This window comes from Peromyscus eremicus, chromosome 14, assembly GCF_949786415.1.
Source record: "Peromyscus eremicus chromosome 14, PerEre_H2_v1, whole genome shotgun sequence".
In the NCBI taxonomy this organism is placed as follows: Eukaryota; Metazoa; Chordata; class Mammalia; order Rodentia; family Cricetidae; genus Peromyscus; species Peromyscus eremicus.
In genome coordinates this window covers 36,562,852-36,581,733 of record NC_081430.1, presented here as the reverse complement: position 1 = coordinate 36,581,733, position 18,882 = coordinate 36,562,852, and the positions used below count along the sequence as shown (strand labels likewise).

At 36.0% G+C, this 18,882-nt stretch overlaps 1 pseudogene; it reads right to left on the bottom strand.

Moving 5' to 3' along the window:
* Positions 1 to 4,144: 4,144 nt before the first annotated feature.
* On the bottom strand, positions 4,145 to 17,670 carry LOC131924595 (TGF-beta receptor type-1-like; annotated as a pseudogene).
* Between the last annotated feature and the right edge of the window lie 1,212 nt (positions 17,671 to 18,882).

Genomic DNA, 18,882 nt, shown 5'->3' with positions numbered 1-18,882 from the left:
ATGAGATTTGGTGCCCTCTTCTGGCCTGCAGTCATACTTGCTGTATACATAATAAATAAATAAATAAATAAATAAATAAATAAATAAATAAATAAATAAATAAAAGATCTTGTCTCGTGGACTCATTTGATGGTCCACATAGAACAAACAAGTAAGTAAGGGTAGATTCTTTGTTTCCTTGTGGTCTTTGAGAGGGAACTCTGGTCTGCTTTCAAACTCAGAATGGATCTTATGCCACTGACTCTCCTAGTTCTGAAGCCTTGGGACCACAGATTTGGGGATGCCTCAGACTCTATATAATTATATAAGACAATTACATATACTTCCCCCTTCCCAACACACACACACACACACACACACACACACACACACATACATTGTGTTAGCTGATAGACTGTTACAGATCTGGACCTCAGGACAGAAAATTGGGATGAGGCATTTTTTTTATATTTACCCTAACCTACCACTGCCTGTATACTCCTGCTAGGACATCTTGAAGAATTTTTAAAGCCTGCTCTTTTACCTTTATAGCAGCCGTTCTTGTGATATAGATTGAAAGGAATTTTCTAAATGTAAGATAGTAGAGGAGACCTGGAGAGGAGAAATGGCTCAGAGATTAAGAGCACTTGCTGCTTTTCCTGAGGTCCTGAGTTCAATTCTCAGCAACCACATGGTGGTTCACAACCATCTATAATGAGATGTGGTGCCCTCTTCTGGCATGCAGGCATACATGCAGGCAGGACATTTTACATAATAAATAAATAAACCTTTAAAAACAAAACAAAACAAAACAAAAAACTCCACCTCAACTTGATAAACTATGCTTTGTTAATACCGTGGGAGGTCTGCCCCTTTCTGAAAGGAGATCTTAAGGAGGAGTAGATTGGGAGTGGTGGGAGGTCAGGGGAAGTGGGGGGTAAGGGAGGAAGTGGAGGGAGGGGGGAAGTGAGAAGTGGGGAAGAGAACTGGAGGAGAGAAGGGAGGGGAAACTGAGGTCGGGATATAAAATAAATGAGTAAATTTAATTAATAATAATAAAAAAGCAGAAATATTTTTTTTTAACAGAGAAGACTTGAGTGTGAGAACTTAAGCGGACTTGTTAATTAAACTTCAAAGCTTCCTAGTAATTAGAAGTTACTCATTAGAGGACCTGAGCCTTGCAAAGTATGAATTCACTCATTATTTCTATATAAATGTAAATGTGACAAATATATGTGTTCACTCAGAAGAGTTACGCACCTTCCTAGCCTGCCTGTGTGACCACTGTGATTTCCACTGGACCCCAGATCCTTCCTCCCATCGCTCTGTCAACACTGGATTTATCTGGGACACCCACCTGTTTTACCTAGTGAGAAACATGACCACTTTCAATTCAATGTTAGGTAGAAATTGAAGCTTCATCAAGTAGCCAAAGTGAAGACTGAACACTGTGCTAAAACAACAACAAAGAGAAAAGAAACGAAAAAGAAATGAATTTCAAGAATTTTAATAGAGAGGTAATTATTTGAGGACTTTATTTTTAACCAGGATGATTTGGTCTCACTGAAATGTAGCACATTAATCCATAATGCTTTCTCATTAGCAGTAAAGCAATTAAAAATAACCACAACTGAGTAACTGCACCACTGTTTTTAGATGCCTAATTACAGAGCCTCTTTAGGGCGATGGAAATGCCCGCTTATTAGAGCACAGTTCTTATTATGTGGAGCAACAGACTACAGCCAACATAAAAGGTGACATCTTAACCTGGCCATTTGCCATGATGGAATGTGTGACTAAATTATTATTTGCATGTATGTTGTTGATAACTAATTCTGGGTGAAGTTTTTGGCTTAAGGGAACAATGAAGGATAGGAAAGGAATATAAATTGAAGTTATGTGAAAATGTTTAATAGGGTGATTTCACATTCATAATTTAACAAAAATTAACATATGCCTCTGTTTTACAAAGATCAAGTGTTCTCCTTTCCATAATCTAAATCATTTAAGTTATCTGAGGCTTTTCTTCTGTTTGGTAGTATTTTAATTAGGCAGCTGTGTACTTTCACATTCATCCACTCAATATCTTCAGTTTTGAACATTCATGGGAATAAATAAAATCTGGATGCATATTCCAGAAATAAAAAAAGCATTGGTTTCCATCATCTGAGAAATTTTATGAAGCTTCACCAGTAAACTTATAACCTGACAAGTAAAGGCTCCTCATTATTGGTTCAACCTCCTTTGATTCCTTGGTTGAATTTCTGTCACTTTTATAAAATGTCCTGATCAAAGCAGTTTAAGGAAGAAAAAGTTTATTCAGGCTCATAGTTCCAGAATACAGTCCACCACGGTGGGAAATCCTGGGAGCAGGAACTTGAGGCAGCTGGTTATACTATATCTCTAATCCGGAGGGTAATGACTATTTGTCCTCTGCTAATTTTTTTCCTTTTGACATCCTCCATTATCCTAGAGAACAGTGCTAGCCACAGTTTGAGGTCCTTACAATTTAACTTATAAAATCAAGATCTCTCAGGGATGCAAAGATACCCATCCCTCAAGTACTCTAGATCATATAACACTGACACTTAAGATTAAGTAGCACAGTTTCAACAATTTTTAATAGTTTCCTCCTTCACTGAGCACGTATGTTTGCTAAAGTACAATCATTTTCTATGGAAATGATTTCTAATTTCAATAGAGGATCCTGCACTCCAATGCTCCAAATATATGACCCATTCCAAAATTCCACAAAAAAATTGTTAGAAAAGACAGTTTGAAAAAAATTACTTTAGAACATCTATATAAATCACTAGTTGTCAGGCAAATGTAGTTTCTCATTCTTATCATGTCTGAAGAGCTGACAGACCTTCAACATAATTATCCTCTACCGTGGACCTTGGTTCTCTTCAATGTAAAATGAGACTTGTCATGCATGGTTTCTAATGTTCCTACAGTTTTGACATTTACCAACTTGATTCTAAGAAACCAGGCCTTCTAGGCTGTCAAAAGAATTACACTGTGTTTTTGTACTCATTGTGAAGTGGTTTGTGCGGCTATCCTCAACTTCCATTAGCTGCATTTGAAGCTGATAGGAGCTGAGGTCTCTAACCTCCTAATCAAAAGTCCTCTCAATGTTATGTGAAAGCAAAAAGAGACCTTATTTCTTGAGAGGGAATAAACAGTTTCTCTGATTGCTTGCAGGATGAGCATGTCCTATTAGGATCTATCTCCCAATGGCAAACATTTTCTAGTAGAATATTAAGTGACCATTTTCCTGTTGTCCTAGAATTGAACGAATGTTTCAAAGCTGAGCTCAACACTACTGAACACTCCAACATCTAAGGTCAAGTGTCATGAGGAGGTCAGATCAACCGCTTTTCTTCAGGATTAATTAAGAGGATTAACAACTTAGCTCTTCTAACCTCTGCCATCTCCTCATATAAGATGTCATAAACCACTTAGTATCCATGAATGAGACTTTGAAAATGAAGTGCTCTATCAAACTCATTCATTAAAACTAACAGTACTTGTGGACAGTGGCATTATTCTTACTATTAAGCTTAATGCTTGCTGATTTGAGTAGCTACTTTTACATACTTGGTGTCCTCCAAAGAACAGACAGTGGTCTGATTATTTCTGAGAATATTGTCAAGGATCTTGGCATTATAGGCTTTTATCACTCTTTTATGTGATATAAAAGGGGAGTTAGTATTTGAATTATGGAGTTGTATCCACCTCTGTTGTATTGGTATCTGAACAAAGAAGGATTGCTGCAATGTTCTATTCAATGATGCTAGATAGAAAAGTGTCTTTTGTATGAGTGGCTATAAAGTTATAGATCATTAATTCACAATGCTTATCAATATAGAATTGAACAAGAATACAAGTCTCCTCATGACTCCACATGCAAGATTACTGGGCAGAGGAAAAGGGATTGTGGGAAGCTACTGATAAAAATAAATTACTTTTTTATATGACAATGTTTTATCCAACTGAAGACTACTGCTTCATAAGAAAAGAACTAAAAATTAGGAAACGCTCAACCAGAACCAGGTTTTAACCAGCATTATCAAAACCTTTATGTTCCTAGCCTCTTATCATACGTTTTATCCTAATGTAGAGCATGTGAGCATAAATAAAGAGGAAGGTTGTGTCTTATATTCTAGACATCGGTCCTCAGGAGAGTCACAACCAGGTAGCCTGAGCAGAAGAAATGGAAAGATCAAATTTTGAATTAAGTTGAGAATAAATTTTAGACAACAAACAGAACAGATCTTAATCATCAAAATCAAGCAGTTCTAATTGCACACAGTAACAGAAATTCCAGAAAGGAGCAAAGATATGTAAAGTCTCTCTAATAGGAAAGGAGGTTTCTTCATCAGAATATAGTTGGTGTCATTCATTTAGGAAAATTAAATGCATGCCTATCAGAAGGTAAGATTCTCTAAAATTTATGGAAGAACAAAACAAAACAAAATGAAACAAATCCACTGCCATCTCAATTTTCCTATCTATGGCCTTGGGTCGAAGGAAATTTGTTGCTTTGCTTTTGCGTTCAGAATAAAAATTTAAATTTAATTTTTTTTCAGTTTCACTAAGATTCTTTTTTCTAACTAGGAAGATCTACAGGAAATTTAGAGTGTAAATGAGAAAGATCATTTTCTGAAGCATGGTGAAGTTCACTATTAAGAATCCTAACCCTTCAGGGCTAGAGATGACTAAGGAGTTAGGAACACTAGTTGAAGTTGCGGAGAACTCAGCTTTGGTTTCCACCAAAAACACCAGGAGGCTCACAACTGCCTGTAACCCCAGACCCAGAGGCTCAGGGCTCAGGTGACCTCTTCTATCCTCTGTGGGAACCTTTGCTCACAGAGTATATATATGTATATACATACAGGCACTTACATACACATTAAACAAAATAAATTTATTACTGTTTTAAAAACCCTAAGTTCAAAGATAGTAATTCCTCTTCTCTTTCTGTCTTTCAGATCTTACTTGTATTTCAGGTTTTTTTAGCAAATAGGTGAATTGTTTGATATATAGCCTGCTCTAAAATATTTTGTCTTATAGTTATATTTTAATACTAAAAGTTCTTTAAAGTACATTATCTGGATAAACAACTTTGTCTGTAATCAGCAGAATTAAAGGAAAAATAAGTAATTGTGGTAAACTTCTGTAACAATAAAAGGTTTCCATGCCTTGAATTTGGTGACACCTTGGATCAGCAAAGAGAATATTTTCTTTTTCTCAAATGTTCAAAGTTTAGTTGCTAATCTGCCTCTGTCAAGTGAGACTGAACACTATCTAATTTAATTCTCTAGTATGCAACTATTATTTACTATTAATTATATACATATAAAATAATCAACATCATGATATCTTGAATATTAGTATTGTAAGGCGAACTGCTAAAGGATCTTTTTTTTTTTTTTTTTTTCGGAGCTGAGGACTGAACCAACCCAGGGCCTTGTGCTTGCTAAGCAAGCGCTCTACCACTGAGCTAAATCCCCAACCCTGGGTCTTATTAATATAAAACCTCGAGCCAGATATTGGGGGTGAAAACTGAAAGATCAGAGGAATAGGACAAACCACAGCCAACCTTACCTTACCAACTCCTCAGTCTCCAGAGAATTCCTGTTTCCACAAATCCTCATACTGAAAGCCTCTGAGTCCTTGCCCCTGAGGTTCCCAGTTGAACTGCTGCTAAAAGCCTCTAGTTCCTGGTTCTCATGCCTTATATACATTTCTGCTTCCTGCCATCACTTTCTGGGATTAATGGTGTGTGTCCTTCCCAAGCAGACATGAGACCTCAAGTGCTGTGATTAACGGTGTGTGCCACCATGCCCAGTTCTGTTCCAAGTGTGGCCTTGAACTCACAGAAATCCAGCTGGATCTCTGCCTCCTGAGTGATAGGATTAAAGGTGTGTGTCACCACCGTCTGACCTCTAAGTCTAACCTAGTGGCTGGCTCTGTCCTTCTTGTGTGTGTGTGTGTGTGTGTGTGTGTGTGTGTGTGCATGCACACATGCGTGAGTGCCTCCTCTGTGGTTTGGAGCAATATCAATTGTATCTATGGCAGAATTGTGTCTCACAGCCAGTCCCAAGTTTGCGATACAACAGGTTCCATTTTTCTTCACCAAGATATTCTTTGATTTCAAATCTCTGTGAGCAATAGATGACTTTCCTTGGTTACCAACAATCTCCATGTGAAGATGGACAAGACCACTTCCTATGGAGAGAGAGTGAGTGTGATCATCCCTTCCACTGTAACAGTGTATCTATTCAAGTAATCAAAAGGGATCCACGCTCATGGTAATCTGACACCAGCCACAGCTGAGTCCAGTGCCATTGTCTTTGTTGTCTGCTGCTAAAAATCCTAGGATGTTTTAATGGTGTAACATCACAGTCTGGTAAATCTCTGCCTCTTGGAATCACAAACACTCTTCCCTATAAAAGAATATCTTCACAGCAATTTCTTCTCTCTGCCACTTGCTTCGCCATACTTCTCCAAACTGACCTTTGCCAATGCTTTCTTGCAATAGTTCTCTGAACAAGCATTGGCAAAACCTTCATCCCCAACAGCAGCATCACTACAGCCACCAACATGATAACAAGCAGCCAGCAACTTGGAGCAGTATCCCAACATAGTAGATCATTTTTGCTAAGTTATTTTTCATCATTTACATATATGGGTTGTGAATTCAATTTTTCGAGAATATTAGAGATAGGGAAATACAGATCCTTATCTCGTTTTAAGTGAGGATGGAATTATATTTTGCAGGAATGTCAGACCCATTCTACTGTTTTCAGAAGAATTTTGCTGAAAATTTAGAATGTCCCAGGTTGAGTAAAAATACATTATTATTTACATTGTAAACATAGTAAACAAAAAGAACAACCTGTTTCTATGCATGCTCTACATCATGCCCTTGACATTTGTATCTATGTGTAATTATTAATACAGTTTTCACTTCTGCTCATATCAATTAAGTGTATGATTGCTTGAGAAACCAAGCATACTGTCTCTGTATCTAAAGTAGAAGCTGGGAAGATATAAAAACAGACCAGATAATTCTTAGCTTAGGTATAAAATACTTAAATATACATCCAACATGAATTTGAGCTATGATTGCAATTGCCAGGTAATGATTAAAAGAAGAAAATAGGCTAGATAAAGCTAAGTTTTCAAAAGGAGTGCAAAATATAAAGTGTGACATGTATTGGTTGTAGCCAAGGTCATATTGCAAAATGTCCTACTATGGAATGGATATGTAAATTAATGGAATAGGAAGATTACTTCAGATAGATAAGAAAGGCCAGCTTCACAGAGAACCATTGACAAGGAAGCTCTTCCCAAAGAGCTGAATCTCAAGTAACCAAAGTTCACCTTGAGGACTTCATAGCCCTGCCCTATATTTTATCCACTGTCATTTGTGTCAACATCTTCTCTTTTTCAAAGGAGAAGAACTGTGTATTTTTTTGTGGAATTTTTTCCTTCTTGTGTGGATGATTTATGTTGCTTTTTTACTTCATAACAAATTATCGGATGAATGCTACCTAAACTATTTTTATAAGTCACTTTGTCTAGAGAGCCAAATTCAGACATGAGAGGAAAAGGGGATGAAATGGCACAGATTTGATGATTAGTGTGTTTCCCACCACTTCACACCGCTTAATACTAGATAGAGAGGAATTTGTATATCACATATATTAGTATATATTGGAAAATATTATTATTATTATTATTATTATTATTATTGTAGTTTATGCCTAATTGATACAGCTTCTATAGATATAAACAATAGACAAGGTGATATAAGCCTTGCAGTCAATACAGCCCAACACTTATAATTTTTGAGAAAAGAGTTTGATTGGAGGAAAGCTATTCTCAATTACTTACATGCTACTATAATTATTTGGGGCTACAAGTGCAAAATTGAATATATTTAACAGAGATCGGCCCACTAAGGCTTTCAGAGTAGCCCTATGTTTGTCAAATACAAGCATAAATAAACTTCAATCTTTGTAACTAACCAAGTACCTTTATCATATATGACTTCATCTCTAATTATTTTTATGGTGGTGTATATATTCCCATTTACTTATCTATTAGTTGAAGACATCCCTACCATCTGGATGATTCACAAAGCCAATTTAATCATTACAACACTATGTTAAATTTAATAAGATATTCATTTCATCTTTTCAAATTACTGGCACATATCAAACATAACTGGATGGCTAGTTAACAGTAAACTCTGTGTAAGCCCATTAAAAGTACTAAAGCCTAGCCCTCATTACCACTTAGGAATAATTGCTTTTCTACATTAGTGAGAAACTCTGGGTGTTGCACTTCTTCTTATAGGGTGGATTGTCTAATGATATGTCTTTCAAGGTTCTTCTAAAGACTACATTAAAGTTCTTAGTATTTAATTATCTCACTGATAAACTTGATGCTGTATTGAATTTTCAGTAAAAGCCTTTTTCCTTTTGTAATTTCTTTTGTCAATTTAACTTAACTATTAAAATCAAAATATAATGATATTATTTTTACCCTTCACTTTCCTCCCACAAACCCTCCCATGTTCATACTTTCAAATCCATGGGCTCTTTTCCTGTAATTGTTACACACACACACACACACACACACACACACACACACACACACTACTGAGTTTGTTTAATATTAATATTGCTTCAATGTATATGCTTTCAGGACTGACCTTGGGGAATAATATAACTAATTAAGGGGATCATCACTAGGAATGGTTAATTCTCCCATTCTCAACAATCTTCAGGTCCTTGCACTTATTTGTCAGAGGATAGGGACCCTGTGAATTTTCCCCTTCCATTTTAGTATGTTTGTTGATATTTATTAAGGTCTTATTTAGGAAGATATGACTGAGTTTTCATGGATACAGGTCTCTTGTCAGTTCTAAGAAACAGGATCCTAAGACAGATTTTCTGGTTCTCTGGCTCTAAACACCCTGACCATCCTCTCTTCTGTGATGTACCCAGAGACCAGGTGTGGATGTTGTGCTATAAATGTATCCCTCTGCATTTTAATCAGTCATGGTCTTCTGTCTTGGTCATCATTGCTATGAAGAAAATATTTTGGATGAAGGGTAAGGGCACTATTTGTCTGTGGATATAAGGACAAGTTTTAGAAGGCAATTAGGGATTATATTGGTCTAGTATTGTGGTGGTATTAGGCTTTTCTCTAAGATCCATGACCTCACTAGTGACAGAAAGTGGGATAATTTTCCAATACCAAGCATGACTTAACTCCTTTCTAGAAGGCTTTAAGTCTTACTAGACAGCTATTGGTTTCTGGAAAGATATGAGTGTCATTAATGTACCTTTAAAGGTATCTTGCCTTGCAGATCTTTGTTGTAGTTCTTAGGCATCACAGCTGCTGACCACATCAGTGGCTTCTATCCCTTGGCAGTTTGCATGGCAACTTCTCGTACTATGACAGCTGGTCCTCCAGGAGGAGACTTTCAGGTCACATCTCCAATACACTTCCTCTGAGTTCTGTTTTAGAAGTGTGTCATGTCCTCAGCAATGGAGACTTACCTTCTGTATCTGGAGGCCACCAAATGCAACAGCAATGGCCTACATTGTTATGAGTCCCTTGGATTCCAGTGACCAATTTCTCAAAAGGGGGCATCTCATGTCTGGTACTAGGCTTCTGTTATACAGTCCATGACTCTTGTGGGGAATATTTTCAGCCCAAGTGCCATTACTGTACTTAATTTAAACTATATGTATATGTGTGTATGTCTGTGTGTACATATATGTGTGTGTGTGAATATATATATACATATATATTCTATATAATGTTACAGCTATACTTTCTTCTAATTCTAAAGTCCCTTCTGGTTAGCAACCTGAGTTTCCTGAAGTTTTCCATAAAGTAGTAGGGAAAATATTTTATAGTTTAATGTTTAAAATACTAAGATAAAATGGTTGGGTGGTAATTGGCTATAAATGAGATGAAAATGCAATTATCTCACCCTGGGAAGGGGTTCATAAATTCTCTGAGAAGCTGTGGTAAATGAAGGCTGCTGGGGTAGGGTAGAGTCAGTTTTCCTCAATTCTGCTGGTTCTAAAAGGCTACCTATGCTCCAGTAAATAATCTAACATTCATGCCCAGTCAGAGTTAAATGTATTCAGTTGTTACTTAAGGAAGGAAAGAACATGTGGAGTTGGGAGGGAAATTCATTATTATAGACCTTACAAAGGTCTTAGAGAAGAAAAAACTTCACTACCAACATCTAGAATGCTGAAAAGTAGTCCCATTCATATTTTGATCTTTTCTCCCTAGACACAACTTCATAGTTAGGATATATCTACATTGCCCATTAAATAGCTAGATAGCCTGCATTTTAGTTATTTCTACACAGTACATTTTTTCATGGAAAATGGAAAAATAAGTCACTAAAACACATCAAACTTAATTAGGAAATGTTTGTATTATATAAAATATTGAGATGAATATAATACTAAATCTACATTTACACATGGATATTTATGTTTCCTTTAGTATTTTTCCTTGTTCATGAGTTATTTATATATTTTGTAATACAATATCCCAAGCAAGATTACATTCAGTGTCGAAAAGATCACAGTATATGATTTTAAAAGGCAGTGTTCCAGTGAAGAAGAACCAGGATAAGAACTCTATATTCCTGGAATGAGACTTTAAAATTTAGATTCAGTGACAGCAATTTCAAAACAATAATTATTTAGTAACTAATAATAGTAAATAATAATTTAATATCTAGTTTATTTATTGGCTATAAAAACAATTTGGAATTTCTGCTAGGTCTTTTTGTAGTGATGTATATTAATAAAAACATGGAAAGATGTAAAAAAAATCGCCCTTCCTCATGTAGGATATCTTGAACAAATCTTTGTTTTTCTGAACAATTCTTTACTCATACACATAGCAGTTGATAAGTTTCTACAGACTTTGCAGAGCATGTATACATAATGACCATCAGTTGATCAAAGAATTTAAGAATTTTAAGTAGAATTTAAGTAAACTTTCATCTCTACAAAAAGTCCAACCAGTAGTAAAAGGGAAAATTTTATTCTGCAAGACACATTTATGACTGGTTAGAATTCTATGTGAGGCTTGTGAGAACCCAATTCTAAAATTATCTTAATTTCCAGAAAAAGACCAAGACTTTGAGAGGAGAAGTATTCACTTTTAGAGTATCACTTCCTGGCATGGTTCTGGGCCTAAATGGAATCGAAAGCTAGGCCATTAGACTGTGAGCAAGTATGTGAAAAGAGTTTATCATCAAATGAGTGTTGTCAAGTTGCCAAAGTCAGCATTCTGGACAGAACTATCAACAACCAGTATAGGGTTAAAACTGTACTTCTTTAATAAATTGCAAGCAGTGACAGCATGTCTTACAATTTGATTAACAAGAGGCTAAAGTCTTATAACCTCTGCTACAGTCTTTGCTCCTTAACACATGGATCATGTGGAAAAAAAAAAAAAAAACGTCTGTTTCATTAAGGGATGTCTGGCCTAATATAAGGATGCTGATGGACTACTGGATAATAGAAAATGACTGGCTAGTGAGGATCTAGAGGAGAAGAAGCAAAGGGCTGAGGAAAATGAATTTGGAAGTACTAGCATAGAAGGACTAGCATAAAAATACAATAGAAAAGGACAACTTGACTACCAGTAACTCATAGCCAGTCTCTATGCGACAAACACAATTCAATAAATATAATCATCCACATAAAAGTACTTAAAGTTAAAAGTCACATGATCCAACTCAGTGGATGCAGAAAAATCCTTCGACAAAACTGAACACATATTCATGATAAAAGCCCTTGTATGTGTAGGACTCTAGGAAACATATCTAAACATGATAAGAGTTGTATGTGAGAAACCCACAGCAACATTATCCTATATGAAGAAAACATTCAAGAAATCTTACTGAAATCAGTCATGAGACATGATTATTCACTATCCCCACTCCTTTTCAATATTGTGCTCAAAACAATGTCTAAAGCAATAAGCTAAGAGAAGTAATTAAAAGAATAGAAATAGGAAAAGAAGTCAAAATCTCCTTATTCACAGGTGGCATATTAAAAATAAGATATCCCAAACATAATACCAGAAAACTACTAGAAACATCAAGAATTTCAGCGTTCTGGCATGGAAAAATAACAAACTTACAGATTTAAGATTTAATTCATTCTTAATAAAAATCTCATGTCATTCTTTCCAGAAATAGAAACATACTATTCTAAAAATCTATACCAAAACATAAAAGTCCCCACACAGTCCAAAGAATCCTTAGCAAAAAGAACAATGATAGAAGGATTACCGTCCCCAACCTCAAGATATATTACAGAGCTACAGTGATTAAAAACAATTAACTACCACAACAAAATCAGTCAGGCAGACAAATGGAACAAATTTGAAGTACCAAATATCATTTTATATAAAATAGCCTTTTCTTTTTTTTAATTTTATAATTAATTTGATTTTACATATCAGCCACAGATTCCCCTGTCCTCCCTCCTTCATATTCAAAAAAAGGCCAAAAATATACACTGGAGAAACTAGACTCTTTATCTAGTGGTACAGTAAAAACTAGATGTCCACATGTAGAAAGCGAAATTACACTTGTTTCTATAACTTTGCTCCAATTCCAGCTCCAAATAGACCAAAGATCTAAACATGAAACCTGAATCTGCTAGAGAAAAACAATAATGATACCATATATAATGTAAGCGTAGGAAAGGGCTTTCTGAATCGGACCCCATTTGTCCAGGAATTTAAGGCCAACAAGTGGGTCCTCATAAAACTGAAAACATTTCTGTACAGCTAAATAAACAGTTTGTCAGGTGAAGAGGAAGCTCACAGAATAGGAATCTTTGTCAGCTACATCTGATAGGAGATTAATAACCCAGAATATATAAAGAACTCAAACAACAAAGACTCAGGGATACAACCCATACATCCCAAAAATATCTTTGGGATCTGAACAGAGAGTCTCAAAAGAATGAATTAAAAATGGCTAAGAAATACCTCAAAAATGTGATGGTTCCTCGAAATGATGGAAATTCAACTCAAAACAACTTTGAGATTTCATCTTACCCAATCACAATGGGAAAGATCAACAAAACAACCTACAACATATGCTGGAAGGGAGTGACTTAAAGTGAATCCTCATTGGTGGGATTGCAAAGTGCTTCAGCCAATAAGGGAATGAATATGGATAATTCTCAACACAAAAATAAATCTAACATATGATACAGCTATACCACTTTTCGATGTATGTCCAAACGACTCAACATCCTACTCCATGCAGACTTTCTTAGTTATGCCGATTGCTGCTCTATTCACAGTAGTAAAGGAGTGGAAATGATCTAAATGTCCATCAAGTGACAAATGAATAATAAAAAATGTGGTACATATATAATCCAGAACACTATTAAGCTGTAAAAGTTAAAATAAAATCAAATGATAGACTTTGCTTGTAAATGGGTGTAACTAGAGTAGATTGTATTGACTATGGTAACCCAGACCCCCAAAGACAAATGTGTCATGTTCTCTCTCATCTAAGGATTCTAGTTACAAACTTTCAGATGTGAATATATATCATGGAGAAACTATAGAAACAACGAAACTAAAAAGGGGCAGTGGAAGCCGGGCGGTGGTGGCGCATGCCTTTAATCCCAGCACTCGGGAGGCAGAGCCAGGTGGATCTCTGTGAGTTCAAGGCCAGCCTGGGCTACCAAGTGAGTTTCAGGAAAGGCACAAAGCTACATGGAAAAACCCTGTCTCGAAAAAAAAGGGGGGGGGGGCAGTGGTAGGGTTAGCAAGAGAGAGGCGAAGAGCAGGGTACAATTGATTTGACTGTGGAATTGGGAAAACCTGATGGGTCTTTAGGGAGTGGTGAGGGAGATGAGTACAGTAAGTAAGGAGGGAGAAAAGTGAAATAACAGTAGGGGCAGCTGTAAAAAAACATAAAGCATTATACTATTATTTATTTACCTAAATTTATATTTCATGTATATGTCTATACACTCATGGCTCTTCAAGGAAGAAGGGTCATAAAAATTGTAAGAAGCAGTAGATGACTTTAGATAAATCCTGTTTTCCAAATTTAACAAGGAAGTTACACAAATAAACTGAACAGCAATCATTATAGAATGCACAAGATTTGTGTAAGATTAAGCCAAACAAAATACAATCACTAGAGGGAAAGCTAGGCATGCAATCCTACCACTAGCTGAAAAGCTATTAGCATTGGATAGCTGCTGGGAAAAGGAGAGTTAGTTTTCTTTAAAAATATTCGCCTTTGTATGTGCTCCTGTAGTCAGTCTTTCTAACTGGGCTTTCTTTGGGAACACAAGCCCCCAAATAATGACATGGAGACTGGTTCTTAATTACAAAGCTTGATCTTTAGCTTAGGCTTATTTCCAATAAACTCTTATAACTTAAATTAACCCTTTAATATGAATTTACATTCTGCCATGTGGCTTTTTACCTCTCCTCCATTCTGTATGCCTGACATGCTCAGAATCTTACTAGTGTCTCCCATTCACATAGATTCATCTGCAGGTCCAGTCTCTCCCGAGAAGTCCCACCTCCTGCCTTGCTATTGGCCATTCAGCTCTTTATTAATCAAATCACAGCAATAGCAGTACATCTATACACAGGTACAAATATCCCGCAACATAGTCCACTCTACAGGGGTGGCCCTATTCCCCAAACTAACTGGGCAATACAAACTGGACTTGATAAGGAAATGAAAGAAAAAAAAATCAAAGTTGGTCGGTAAGGAGGGCAAGCTGCAGAGGGTGGATATGGCATTGGAGAAAAAAAAATTGATCAAATACAGCATATGGAATTCTTAGAGAACTATATAATATTTAAAATAAAATAATTTGGTGATGAAACATGAAAAAGAAAAAAATAAAAACAGAAAAATCCATTCTCAAATATACTTTGGAAAGGAGTATTTGGCATGTCACATATTCTGGTAGCTAAAAATAAATTTTTTCAATCCCATGCTAATTGTGATGCAGTAGAATTCTACCTGACACTTTCTATTGTAGCTGGAGATCCAGTGGGCCACATCTGTTTTTATCTCATTTATTTTCTCTCTTTTGTCCTCACCTACTTCAGTAAACGTTATACATGCTATGCAGTTAGGCCATGCAAAGTCTTACTTTGTGTTTTTTCTGCTTTCTGAATCACTAAATAATCGTTCCCTGTTTCATTCACAACAGTTGCTAGATGATTCAGAATTTTTTTTTTTACTGAGAAATGTTTAAATTTTGGCTTGACAAATCAAAATTTGTTAGCTTTGTACAGACTTTGTAAAAGTTATAATTAAATGGTTGTAAATAAAGACATACTAAAATAGTATTGATAATTATAGAGAGTATAAGTATACAATAGTAGTTATGCATATATTAAAATTGTCATGAGGGTCACAGACTGACAAACTAGGCAATCATGGTTGCAGATTTTCCAAATTACTAGCATTTATATCAGTCAGAGTTTACGAGCTGTTCAGTTGGACTTTGCTGTTTTATCCTGTTGTTGCTCTGTCTTTCTTTTTATTTTTTTAATAAAGATTTTCCCTGTGTAGCCATGGCTGTCCTGAAACTTTCTCTGTAGACTAAGATGGTCTAGAACTCAGAGATCCTGCCTGTATTTGTCTTCCAAGTGCTGGGATTAACCATGAATGGCTGATGTCTTATCCTTAAGCAAAATGTTATTGTTGTATCCAGTGTCTTTAAGTCTCTATTAATAAAAAGAATATTATTTGGCTTTTGAATTTAACTAGCTTTATAATATTCAAATGTTCAAAATGATATTCTATGACATTTCAATACTATTAAAATGATCTATATGTTACTTCTGTATAATTATATTTGTATTTAAACATATAGAACTTAAATCATGTCATAAATACAGGAACTAATAATGGAGCACTATCCTATTGACATTCAAAATTTATGTCACATGGCCCACAAGTATCTATTTTGCACAAATTATACAATTGTAAAAATACATTAATTCTTTCTTTGACTATAGTTATTTACTCTTTTGAAAGCAAATAAGATTATCTTATAATAAGTAATATAAAAATGAAAGAATAACTACCGTTATCATAATTACCTTCAGTTGTCTATTTGCCACAAAATATGATCACCTGGGTAAAAGGAACCTCAGCTGAGGAACTGCCTCCATCAGGTTGACCTGTGGAATATCTCTGAAGACATTGTCTTGGTTTCTAACTGATATCGGAGGGTTCAGCCCACTGTGTGGTACCGGCTCTGACAAAGTTTGCCCGAGGCTGTGTTAAAAGGATGGTGAGGAAGATGGACTAAGCAAAACAGTAAATTTCACTCCTTCCCGGTCTCTGCTTTAGTTCCTGCCTTCAGTGGCCACTAGGCTTGCCTCTGTCAGCCACTATAACCTGTAAGTCAAATAAACCTTTTCCTCTCAGAGTTGATTTTGGTCAAAGTCATTATCATAGCCACAGAAAATAAAACATGACAATCATAATTTTATTACTCATATTCATAATTATCCTCAAATACATGTAGTGAGAAGTATTCTGGCATGCTGTTAATGGACCATATCAAGCCAGGGGACACATACTACAATGCCAGTATTTTTTCAAAAGAAAACTAAATATGAATACTAAACATTCACTTATAACATCTGACTTAGCTCCTTTATGTAATATTTGGGATATCTATTTCATAGACAAAAATGAAATTGCTTAAACAATTTACATTCTATAACTCAAGCGGATAAGATAGGAAGCAAACATTGATAAATACGGCACACGACATCATTGTGATTTACATGTGACACAGGTGGGTTTAAGATAGACCAACTATATTAAAACTGTAAGATAAATAAAAATAGCCTTCTGTAGAATATTAACACAGTGTGACACGGAAATATACTCTATGATAAGGACTATGTTAAGACTTCTAAAAATTAAATAACAGAAAAATAATTCAAAATGTCTCATCATATCTGCAGTTTCCAGAACAGAAATAAAGGCACCCCAGTCTACTTAAGATATAATGTTCTGGGATTTATTATTTTTAATAATAAAGGATTAAAATGAAAGACAGGTATATAAGACAAGGTGGTGACAATTACAATTTTGAGTAGAGACTCCTATTTTATAGTTCAAATACACAGGTTTTTAGTTGTTGGCTCAATGTCCGTGAATCTAGAAGGAACATTAGAATATACAATATACAGTTCAATTCAAGTGATCTTCATCTAAGGTATTAACATATCAAGAGTAACTTGCCTAAGAAACTTACATACTTCATTTTTTTTTTTAAGATTTGTTCCTCTCAGTTTCCCTCCCAATGCCTGCTGAAAAGCACCTAAAGAAATAGGAAGTTTACTAAGACCAGTTGTTTTATATGAACTCCCTTCAGGGGCCAGACAACCAATTACAACAGCTGGATGCTGTTCCACTCATTAACTGGAGATGAGAATCTACATCTGTGCTCTGTCCTACATACCTTCTTGAAACCAAGTGCAACCGATAAAGCTGTGCCGTGAGCTGGCACCAGGAGAAAGCAAGCGGCCTTCTCTCAGTGCTGTTCCTGCCTTTGCTTCCTTCCCCAAAGAATCAGCAGAACTGAAGTAAATCTGATTCATGTCATTACTAGAGCCTACCCCCGTGCCCTACTAAACACCTACAGTGATCACCTTACATGACATGACATGTCCGTTCTTCAGTAAAACAAAAAGGAGAAACTGTGGGAATATTTTTTCTAAGAAGGTTGTATAAAGCTTGTTTTGATAAATCAATCTTTCACCAAATTAACAATATTATTTGAGATAATTAATAACTGTGAATTCATTGTGCTTAAACACTGTGTATTCAACCTGTTCAGAATTAACTAGCCTCTAAGAGAAAACGTTATAATCAATCTTGATATGCTTCGAACACCTCAGTGTACCATGTTCCTTTTTCCCCCTGACTCAAAACAATGCATGTCTGTGTGAGAAGTGGTGACCAGGTCCAAGACCATTTCTTAGAAATGAGGCATTGAAAATAATCTCTTCTCTCTCTTACCTATCTCTCTCTCACAAACATGCATAGGCAATGATTAGAACAACACATGAGTATAAATAAGTAAAACAACACATGAGAATAGAATGATAATATCATATTGTGACTTTGTGTGCCATTCTGAGTCAGTAACACCAAAAAAAAAAAAAATGATTTTCTTCCTTATGAAGTCCCAGCCAAAGATTAAAGCAAAAATGATTACTTTCTACATATTTGCTGTGCTGCTCTTCATATAAAGAGGTTGGCTTTTTTCACACCTTCTACTCCTCTTAGATTAGAATTCTTTTAAATTAGAACAGAAGAGACCAAAGCTCTTGAATAAGTCAGGCCCACTATTACGTAAAGGACACCAAGAGTTAGTCTTGTTTCTTTATACCATATTACCACAGTTTCATTTATAACCTTTCAATTATAACTTTTTTCTTTATTAAGAAATTATCTATTCACTCCATATACCATCCACAGATCCCTCCTCCTCCCTTCTCCCACCCCCAGCCTTGTTTCCCAAGCCACTCTGCATCCCCACATCCCCCAAGCAGAGGTCTCCCATGGGGAGTCAGCAGAGCCCAGCACACTGAGCCTAGGCAGATACAAGCCCATTCCGACTGCACCAAGGCTGTGCAAGGTGTCATACCACAGGCACCAGATTCCCAGAACCCTGCCCATAGACCAGGGACAGATCCTGATCTTCCTGTCTGGGTGCCCCCGAAACAGTTCGAGCCAAACAACCATCTTCTGTCTCCAGAGAGCCTAGTCGAGTCCCATGGGGGCTCTACAGCCACAAGTCCACAGTT